The sequence below is a fragment of the Schistocerca piceifrons genome, chromosome 4, assembly GCF_021461385.2.
Source record: "Schistocerca piceifrons isolate TAMUIC-IGC-003096 chromosome 4, iqSchPice1.1, whole genome shotgun sequence".
NCBI classification, from domain to species: Eukaryota; Metazoa; Arthropoda; class Insecta; order Orthoptera; family Acrididae; genus Schistocerca; species Schistocerca piceifrons.
The window spans coordinates 432,596,490-432,608,483 of record NC_060141.1 but is presented as its reverse complement, the minus strand read 5'-3'; positions in this window follow the sequence as shown (position 1 = coordinate 432,608,483).

Below are 11,994 nucleotides of genomic sequence, written 5' to 3'. Positions count from 1 at the left end.
GCTAGGGTACAACAAACCGAACTGAGATATGCACCGGAATTGATGTAAAAAAAATGGTTCAAATGGCTCTGAGCACTATGGGACTCAACATCTGTGGTCGTCAGTCCCTTAGAACTTAGAACTACTTAAACCTAACTAACCTAAGGACATCACACACATCCATGCCCGAGGCAGGATTCGAACCTGCGACCGTAGCGGTCACGCGGGTCCAGACTGACGCGGCTAGAACCGCACGGCCACATCGGCCGGCGGACTTGATGTAAGATAGGATCTTCGTTAGAACTTAGAAATAGGAAATATAAATAGGAACCTGCAGCGATTCAAGTAATCCTTGGCCCGCGTAGTGTCAGGGGCACGTTCATCGTGGTTAGCTCGGTGAGCAAGGCCACACAGTAGGTTTATACAATCACTGACACACCTGTGATACTGCAGGTAGAAAAAGTTTTTAGTCATAAGTACCCATTAGCAATAAGTAGAGTACCAATAGAATAGAAATTGCCCATTGTTAAACTATACTGTAGCGCACTTGTAGTAACTGTAGTTGTCTGCTACTAATAATGGCAATGTAACATCCTAGGACCCACTAATCATGTAAGGTGGTGCGTTGCATATCTATATTATAAAGATGATGAATAAAGAATTTAAAAAAAGTCTTTAATCTTTGCTATTACGTAGCCACGTATTATTAATATACTGGCCCTTTTTATTGTAGCATCTATTTTATTGCATCATCAAATTGAAACTTAATTTTGTTTACAACTGAACATGTTTCACCTACTTGTTTTAGAAATTGTCAGTTGTCTACAAAGGAATTGGCTAGTATCAATATTTTCTTAACGACAATTATTTTATTTTGCCTCGTTTGGATTTAGAAGCGAGCGTTTCAAGTCAGCTCTATTGGGTTAACTTACAACTAACGTAAATGATAAATTAATTTGCACTGCTGCTGTGAAACACCACATATTCATACGTCACTTCATTTTCCGCAAACTTTCACCAAAAACTGTGTAACGTTTAAGTGCAATTACCATGCACCAGATGATTACCGCTGCACGTATCTGCGACCCGCTGTAGTCGACTATCGCTGTCAGTTATCTCATTACTACACGGCTGTCCCTTTTCATGATTCGTATTTTTAGTTGCAGGTTGCCTATATAATGGACTCTAGGAGCAACTAAAATTTGATTTTGAAAATTTCGCGTAACTATTGATCGAATTTAAAATATTTAAAATGCTGTCATAATCTACTCATTATTAGGTACAGAAGTTAAAGGTATAACATAAAAGGACAAGTTTTACATTTAGAACTATCTTGTGCCTTGAGGTAGCGCAATTCACCACGCACAAATGCCCAGATCCTATTTTTCACTATTTCTGGATGGGATCGCTTAGGGACTTGCAACAAACATTATTCATAATTTAAAACTTTTACGAAACTGTTTCTCGCTGATGCTTCCCTCGAAATAATGACAGGGAAAAAAGTTTACTGTTTACTACTTTTGCGCTGCGCACGCAGTGAAACTGAACTAGGCACGACATTTTAATTTATTGCTTCTTTACTAGTAGCCCTAATCGCAACACATTTTGCAGACAGTATCCACGTATACCACAAAAGGTACATGCAAAATTATATCACTGTGCGACTCATAGTTCAGGAGATATGGCGTCATAAGCATTGCGACGCCTGAAAAGCTAGCTTTTGCATTAACATGGAGCGCAAATTAACCACACTATATTCATCTGGTGTTTGATAATGAGAGAACTTAGCGGCTTCCAACAATCTTTAAACATAATTTCAAACTTTCCTAAACTTTTTCTCGCTTACATGGTTAACGTCAAATATTTAAAACTTTAATTTATTTTTAAAATTATCAGAAGTTTGAAGCAGCTTTGTACGTAGGAGTTCGATTCTTAACAGAGCCGGAGATTTACTTGCATCTACCTAAAGTGAATCGGTCGGAGTGGCCGAGCGGTTCTAGGCGCTTCAGTCTGGAACCGCGCGACCGCTACGGTCGCAGGTTCGAATCCTGCCTCGGACATGGATGTGTGTGATGACCTTAGGTTAGTTAGGTTTAAGTAGTTCTAAGTTCTAGGGGACTAATGACCTCAGAAGTTAAGTCCCATAGTGTTCAGAGCCATCTGAACCATTTGAACCTAAAGTGAATGTCGAACTCCAACAGTCTCAGGAAGCCGGGCAGGGACTTTCGTATTTCGATTCTTGCAGAACTACAACATGGCGGTCACAAAGCGTATTTCGAACGCGATTCTGCGTCTGCAAGAGACTAGTACATTGGATGCTCTAGATTACTGGAGAACAAAACGTACTGTTACAAAACTGGTCTCTAAAAAAAAAAAAAAGACAATTGTGCTATAATACTTCAAAACTCTAGTCTGATTTCGCCATTAACAGGTTGATTATAAAATTGATTCTGTTTTATTTCACTTATGGTTTATCCATACATACCATTGTCGGAGTGCCATGAGATGCAGTAAAGATCTACACTCGGCAACAAAATTAAAGGATAACTTTTGCGAAAGCCCGCATTTGCCTCCCATTTCGACGCGTACGAAATTTGGCTCAAAGGTCCCTACAACCTTCCTTTGTAAATATATGAAGATGATATCTGTTCTTCATCGGTGAGCGTACAGCTTTCTAGAATGAAATGATAATTAAATCAAAACGCTAAGCTGCCGACAGGCGTTGATATACATCAACGGGGACAGTTGAAAATGTGTGCCCCGACCGGGACCCGAACCCGGGATCTCCTGCTTACATGGCAGACGCTCTATCCATCTGAGACACCCAAGATTGTCTGCCGCGAGTAATGAGTGTAATGGGCAGGGGCACTACGTATGTAGTGTGTGGACATTAAGTTGGGAGTGCGGGTCTCATGGGGAGCGTGCAAGGCATAAATGCCTGCAGTCGCACTATTCTCTGTGCCCTCGGTAGATCAGATGGATAGAACGTCTGCCACGTAAGCAAGAGATTTTTATAATTCCAACATCGGATTCCTAGTCAGCGACCCAAATTTTGATTATATGCTTATGAAAATGAAGTAACCTACTAGGTGTTGGAACAACATTCTTTCCACATTTCCGTTGTTCCTATTTCCACCCTAATCGTCCATCATTTAAAGCTATATTTATTATGCATGTAGATGTATATTTCAACTAACGGGTGAAGACATTACAAGTTGGCAGTGCAGCCGTCGCACAACAGAGTCGCAGATGTATCGGTTGCGCAACTATTTGGCTCAAATTACTCGAGGCTAGGAGGAAGGTTTTTAGATCCAGTCTGTGTGTTTTGTTCTATGTGTACACGTATGACTTCGTGGAATTTAATATGCTCTTCATCATTTCGTCATTTACGTGTAATTGCTTCAATTGAAGTAAGTTGCTCTTGCTGAATCAGAGTTCACGATTAAATAAGTACACATGGAGATTGCAAAGTGCAGTGAGCTCAGATCTGAGTGTGCACAGACACTGTGAATGGGCAAGGAGCGGTTACTAAAGCGAGCTACTGAACACTGACCGACAGGCAAAAGTGCTTGGGAAGACGAAGCAAGAGGTGAACTGATGGACGGGAACAGGCACACAAATCTTTCAGGAACTCTTTGAAGAAGCTTCACAAATGATCAGCCAGATCTTGATAATGTTTCTAAGTAATGCATATATTTTAAACTTTCTTTAATTCATCAGAAAAGTGCGGTCCCCGATGGATGAGTGGTGAGCGTGACGGATTGCCGTCCTACGGGCCCGGGTTCGATTCCCGGCTTGGTCGGGGATTTTCTCCTCTCAGGGACTAGGTGTTGTGTTGTCTTCATCATCATTTCATCCCCATCCGGCGCGCATGTCACCCAATGTGGCGTCGAATCGCAGTCGTGTTGACACGTCTGAGTTCACAAGCCCTCTTATCCGTGCTGTGGTAGCTGTTCGATCTACCACTTCTGGCCTACAATACGACGTCTGGCGGGCGTCTGTGCTGCGTGACGTTCAGAACCCTGTCTACGGGTATGAGAATGTTCACGTGACCATTGACACCAGTGCCGTTGCGCAGCTGACGCAGCGCGTCCAATTTGTGTCAATTCTCCGAAAGAACAATCCCGCTACTCGGTAGGCCACAATTTGACCTCTTTCAAACTCGGTCAGTTGGCTGTAGGATTGCGTCCCCGTGGCATGGTTGCCTGCTTGCTTCACACGTTCGCACCAATTGAGTCTTCTGGCTGTGAGCATTCCCTATTGAAGGGTAGACACAGATGACGCACTGGCAGCTATGCTATTACGCTGTCTGTTGGAGGACGACGATGAAACCATTACCAGTACATACAGGGTGTTTCAAAAATGACCGGTATATTTGAAACGGCAATAAAAACTAAACGAGCAGCGATAGAAATACACCGTTTGTTGCAATATGCTTGGGACAACAGTACATTTTCAGGCGGACAAACTTTCGAAATTACAGTAGTTACAATTTTCAACAACAGATGGCGCTGCAAGTGATGTGAAAGATATAGAAGACAACGCAGTCTGTGGGTGCGCCATTCTGTACGTCGTCTTTCTGCTGTAAGCGTGTGTGTTCACAACGTGCAAGTGTGCTGTAGACAACATGGTTTATTCCTTAGAACAGAGGATTTTTCTGGTGTTGGAATTCCATCGCCTAGAACACAGTGTTGTTGCAACAAGACGAAGTTTTCAACGGAGGTTTAATGTAACCAAAGGACCGAAAAGCGATACAATAAAGGATCTGTTTGAAAAATTTCAACGGACTGGGAACGTGACGGATGAACGTGCTGGAAAGGTAGGGCGACCGCGTACGGCAACCACAGAGGGCAACGCGCAGCTAGTGCAGCAGGTGATCCAACAGCGGCCTCGGGTTTCCGTTCGCCGTGCTGCAGCTGCGGTCCAAATGACGCCAACGTCCACGTATCGTCTCATGCGCCAGAGTTTACACCTCTATCCATACAAAATTCAAATGCGGCGACCCCTCAGCGCCGCTACCAATGCTGCACGAGAGACATTCGCTAACGATATAGTGCACAGGATTGATGACGGCGATATGCATGTGGGCAGCATTTGGTTTACCGACGAAGCTTATTTTTACCTGGACGGCTTCGTCAATAAACAGAACTGGCGCATATGGGGAACTGAAAAGCCCCATGTTGCAGTCCCATCGTCCCTGCATCCTCAAAAAGTACTGGTCTGGGCCGCCATTTCTTCCAAAGGAATCATTGGCCCATTTTTCAGATCCGAAACGATTACTGCATCACGCTATCTGGACATTCTTCGTGAATTTGTGGCGGTACAAACTGCCTTAGACGACACTGCGAACACCTCGTGGTTTATGCAAGATGGTGCCCGCCCACATCGCACGTCTTTAATTTCCTGAATGAATATTTCGATGATCGTGTGATTGCTTTGGGCTATCCGAAACATACAGGAGGCGGCGTGGATTGGCCTCCCTATTCGCCAGACATGAACCCCTGTGACTTCTTTCTGTGGGGACACTTGAAAGACCAGGTGTACCGCCAGAATCCAGAAACAATTGAACAGCTGAAGCAGTACATCTCATCTGCATGTGAAGCCATTCCGCCAGACACGTTGTCAAAGGTTTCGGGTAATTTCATTCAGAGACTACGCCATATTATTGCTACGCATGGTGGATATGTGGAAAATATCGTACTATAGAGTTTCCCAGACCGCAGCGCCATCTGTTGTTGAAAATTGTAACTACTGTAATTTCGAAAGTTTATCTGCCTGAAAATGTACTGTTGTCCCAAGCATATTGCAACAAACGGTGTATTTCTATCGCTGCTCGTTTAGTTTTTACTGCCGTTTCAAATATACCGGTCATTCTTGAAATACCCTGTATATCATCCCAAGGTGGCACATACCGTCATAGGAGCAAGATCGATGTCGACTTTCCGGCAGTGTATGACAGCGATCCTGTCCAGCTGTCGGTATAAAATAAGATGGGTAGCACTCCAGAAGGTATGAAACTTCCTGGCAGATTAAAACTGTGTGCCAGACCGAGACTCGAACTCGGGACCTTTACCATTCGCGGGCAAGTGCTCTACCAACTGAGCTACCCAAGCGTGACTCAGGCCCCGTCCTCACAGCTTTACTTCTGCCAGTACCTCGTCTCCTGCCTCCTCGCAGGAGAGCTTCTGTAAAGTTTGGAAGGCAGGAGACGAGGTACTGGCAGAAGTAAAGCTGTGAGGACGGGGCCTGAGTCACGCTTGGGTAGCTCTGATGTAGAGCACTTGCCCGCGAAAGGCAAAGGTCCCGAGTTCGAGTCTCGGTCCGGCACACAGTTTTAATCTGCCAGGAAGTTTCATATCAGCGCACACTCCGCTGCAGAGTGAAAATCTCATTCCAGAAGGTATGTTTATGACATCTTTAACCAGTTTAATGTGCACCGACTTAAAACTAAAGACTATCGTTGCTTTCCGAAAAAGTTGGCTACAAAATTTTTTCTTCGTGGCTCCGTTTATTAAATGAGCCTCCTACTACCTTGATAGTATAGTTAATGAGTTTTCTGTATTTGCGTAAACATATTTGCACGTTTTTAGTGGAAGGTCATTTTTCTATTGTGCGACAGTGTCACACAGTATGAAAACGTCCCTCATTACTGAAGTTATCCCATAACTATTATCGGCACAAAATATCTCTTTAGCGTTTGCTATAGAACTCTTGGCAAGCCATTCGGAACTGTGATCATATTTTGCTTTTTTTTACTAGATAAAAATTTCCCCTAGTGATATTTGTTTTCGGGAAATTGTGCAGAACTAGTCAAATTTTGTACACTGAACTCCATATCTGAAATATGTCTATCAAGAACTACGAAGAAAATGTATATTTCTTGAAAGTCGGTTGCCAACCTCCTCGTACTCAACGGTATTCTGCATTAATGCCGAAGCCGACATCAGTCCACATAGTCAGTTCACATAATTTTGAAGCACGGAAGCTGATCCGTTGCCGATTTTTCATCTATCTGACGATACGCATGAAGCTCTGAATAAGGATACCCAGGGCTACCAAGAAGATTTTACATGCACATATTCCCGTGAACAAACGATGCATGTCCAACTCGCTTTATTTGTTCATGAGACCCAGAAATATTAGATACAGGCTACCAGGTAGATGCCATTTTCCTTGACTCCCGGAAGGCGTTCAATACAGTTCCGCACTGTCGCCTGATAAACAAAGTAAGAGCCCCGGAATATCAGACCAGCTGTGTGGCTGGATTGAAGAGTTTTTAGCAAACAGAACACAGCATGTTGTTCTCAATGGAGAGACGTATACAGACGTTAAAGTAACCTCTGGCGTACCACAGGGGAGTGTGATGGGACCATTGCTTTTCACAACATATATAAATGATCTAGTAGATAGTGTCAGAAGTTCCATGCGGCTTTTCGCGGATGATGCTGTATTATACAGAGAAGTTGCAGCATTAGAAAATTGCAGCGAAATGCAGGAAGATCTGCAGCGGATAGGCACTTGGCGCAGGGAGTGGCAACTGATCCTTAACATAGACAAATGTAATGTATCGCGAATACATAGAAAGAAGGATCCTTTATTGTATGATTATATGATAGTGGGACAAACACTGGTAGCAGTTACTTCTGTAAAGTATCTGGCAGTATGCGTACGGAACGATTTGAACTGGAATGATCATATAAAATTAATTGTTGGTAAGGCAGGTGCCAAGTTGAGATTCATTGGGAGAGTCCTTAGAAAATGTAGTTCATCAACAAAGGAGGTGGCTTACAAAACACTCGTTTGGCCTATACTTGAGTATTGCTCATCAGTGTGGGATCCGTACCAGGTCGGGTTGACAGAGGAGGTAGAGAAGACCCAAAGAAGAGCAGCGCGTTTCGTCACAGGGTTATTTGGTAAGTGTGATAGCGTTACGGAGATGTTTAGCAAACTCTGTGAAAGATAGTGCAAACTTTTTGTGTTTAAAACTTGCTTTAAGAAAAATGGCAAGTAGTAAATCTCCACGCTGTCAAAGCCACCACGACAACTTTTGTTATGCATGTGGGAAATTCACTCCAAAGCCCAAAGAAAACCAATCACTGATTTCGTTAAAAAGGCACATAAATTGTATTTTGATTGCCTTGTTGGTGATTAAGGTAAAAATTTTGCGCCGCTTATTGCCTGCATAACCTGTACTACAATATTAACCGAGTGGTTGAAAGGAAAACGCCGAGCCATGCCATTCGCTGTTCCAACGGTGTCGTGTGAGCCTAAAGATCTGTATTCAGATTGTTACTTCTGTCTTAGAAATATTTCGGGACATTCAAGTAAAACTAGTGTAACTAACCTGTTTGTACGGGTTATTTACGTTAAGAGTGGGAATGGAAATGCTTATTGATTGTGAAATTAACGTGAGAAAATTAGGGTCGCCACCGACTCCAGCCATACAACTAATCAAAGGTTTGGCCGAGTCGGAAAATAAATTAATTTGATCACAGACCAAAAACTCATAAAAATACGTACGTCGTGATATCGCTCATAGGGGATGCGATGTAATTAATAGTATTTTCCGTGCACTGTCCACGAGAATCAACCATCTGAAATAAAATAGTACATGCATGAACACTGTGCAGAAGATCAGCTCCCAGCAACACACCTGAAAATAAGACTTAATCTAAAGCATTTGTTTTAAAATAAAAGGGGAAACTAATCCCTGGACCTGTGCGTAAGGAAACGCGTTGGATGTGCTAACAGGAAAGCTACGAGGTGAGTGGCTTAGGTGCAAAATGCAAGAGAAAATTGCGTATAAAATCATTTATTCCTAAGATATGGATGTGAGGCATGTACACAATTCCTGATAACATTAATTCCTAAAACATTCAAGAAAAGCATCGATACATACACCGTTATAATCTACACCTAAAATCATTGGTGTGAATCATTCATACAACTGCTGTTGCCTGATAACTGATCGCAATAACTCCTGAAACGGTACACGTTTCGCAGTACACCCGCGTGCCCACGTGGTTTGTGGAGACGCAATTTCTAGGTATCGTGGACAAGTTGCAACAATATCACATCACCCAATCATGAACAGTTAAGATTCTTTAAAACAAACATAAGACCGGACAGTTAGTGATGACGGTAGCCCAACAAACTCTAATGTTCAACCACGTGGTCGGTTCCCCACGGACGAAAGATACATAAAGCAAGGAAAATTTACGAGAAGGCAAAGCTATTAATATTTAGAAAAATGAAACCTTATACAGGCACAGCTGAAGGCAAACAGACATTCATACAGAAGCGAGTGCTCACTTCTTATCGACACCTTTGTGTGGCGCTCTTCTGGTGCATCCAAGTCTGCTATAGAAATTTACTAAAAGAAAAATCTGCCAAAGTTTTGCATTCCTTGCTGCGACAAGGCAAAGCAATCTTTCAGAGTTGAAAAGCGAGACCAAAAGCTAACAGCTCTCCTCTCGCCAAGTAACAACGCGCCACGCGGTCAGTCTAACTCACCCTTCTTCGACTGGAGCACAGCTGTGGACGCTTCCCGTACCGGCGGCAGACTGCCTCCCTTTTTCCTCTCCAGCCTCCTCCAGGCTCCGTGTGGCCCGGAAAACCCAAGGATGCCATTTCCGCCACCAACCTAACGCAGGTGGATTTCTCACCAGTAGCGCAAACCTCTTTGCCTACTTGACCACTACGAAAGTTGGCTATTCTGTACAATTGCTGCTGAATCTGTATGACTATCGCAGGCTTTCTGCAGCGGACTACGCCACTGTCTAGCAGCGTGACACACAACCACATTCATTCAATCACGCCACTATGAGAGTTATGAGAAAAGATAAACAAGGAAAAGAAAGAGAAACGCTAGTGAAAATGGGCTACCGGACTAATGAAAGGTGGCTACAGGACCCTTTCACTAGTCATAAAATAATGTATCCAAATGTATCTTCAGTGCATTTGCTTGTGCCCCTTGATGCCTGTTCCTGTCTGCAACTTGAAAGCCACGGAACCAGACTCCATGTCAAGTGAATCAGAAAGTATTGAACATATAGAAGAGCATTGCCCTCAATATCATGACACTTCGCCTCAGCTCTTTAATCAAAAGGAACTGAACGGTTTGGTTCGCGATCTAAAACTCTCGAAACAGCAAGCTGTACTCTTGGGTCGAGACTGCTACAACGGCACCTTCTAGCTCCAGTGACAAAAATTTCCTGTTTCAGATCAAGAGGTGCTTCCTTCGCTCAACATTTCGATATGCAGAATTCAATGTGCGCATGTAGAGATGCCAATGGTCTGATGATGGAGTTAGGTGTACAACGTAATCCACAGGAGTGGCGTCTATTTGCTGACTCCAGTAAAACCAGCTTGAAATCAGTACTACTGCATAAGGGCAAAGCATGTCCATCGGTACCTTTGGCTTTCGCAGTAGACATGGAACAAACTTAAGAAACCATGGTTTTGCTGCTAGAGGCAATCAAATATAAGGATCATGAATGGCAGCTTTGCTGTGATTTAAAAGTTGTTGCACTAGTTACTGGTTTACGAAATACTGCTGCTTTTAGTGCCTTTGGGACAGCCGTGACACCAACAACTATACAGTCAAGGAATGATCTATAAGGAAGTCATGTGTTCCTAGAAACGTAAATGTGAACAGTACCTCGTTGGTTGAGCCTGATAGAATCATTTTGCGTCCCCTTCATATCAAGTTGGGCCTTATCAGGAACTTTGTAAAAGCTCTGGATAAAGAAGGTGAAGCCTTCAATCACTTAAAAGAAAAGGTTCCAAATTAAGTGAGGCAAAACTGGAAGAGGGTATATTTGTTGGGCCATAAATAAGAAAATTGCTGAAAGATCCAACCTTTGATACCAAGCCAACAGATATCCAATTAGCTGCTTGGTCTTCTTTTAAAGCAACTGTGAATGATCTGTTGGGCAATTAAAAGAACATGGGGTGTAGAATGTCGCTTAAAATTCACTGTTTACATTCTCACCTTGATTTCTTCCCGGAAAATTTCGGTGCCGTAAGCGATGAGCATGGTGAACGCTTTCACCAAGACATTCTTACCATGGAACACCGTTAAGGCCATTGGAACCCTTCGATGATGAGTAACTACTGCTGGGGTCTTGTTTTTCAAGCCGGCCGGTGTGGCCGAGCGATTCTAGGCGCTTCAGTCTGGAACCGCGCGACCGCTACGGTCGCAGGTTCGAATCCTGCCTCGGGCATGGATGTGTGTGATGTTCAAATGGTTCAAATGGCTCTGAGCACTATGGGACTCAACATCTGTGGTCATAAGTCCCCTAGAACTTAGAACTACTTAAACCTAACGACATTACGCACATCCATGCCCGAGGCAGGATTCGAACCTGCGACCGTAGCGGTCACGCGCTTCCAGACTGAAGCGCCTTTAACCGCACGGCCACACCGGCCGGCCTCTTAGTGTGTGATGTCCTTAGGTTAGTTAGATTTAAGTAGTTCTAAGTTCTAGGGGATTGATGACCTCAGATGTTAAGTCCCATAGTGCTCAGAGCCATTTGAACCATATTTTTTTGTTTTTCAAAAACCATTGACGATTAAAGGTGAAAATATCTTCTGAACTAATTTGAACCTTTTGTTGGATTCATGCCCCCTTATATACATACAAAATAGTATTTATTTCAAACGTTCTGAATGTGTATTTTTGTTTTACTTAATCGTATCAGTTTTCGCTATTACCAATTTTTATTCTGCTACGTGTCTAGGAAATATGACGTCATTGAGAAAAACTGATTTTAACAGTGCATTCAACACCCCAAAATTGGGTAAATCCATCCATTTACAAACCACATGCAGAAAGTTACAAATGTGACTATGATTCCGATCTAAGCACGTGAATTATCGAATAAAACATTTCCATACGGCAATTTCGACTTCTAATTCGTTATTCGCGATATTAGAATACTTTATACCCGAAGTTTTACTCGAATCCGCCAAAATTTATAATTTTTGATCAGCCAAACTGAATCCACGATTTTG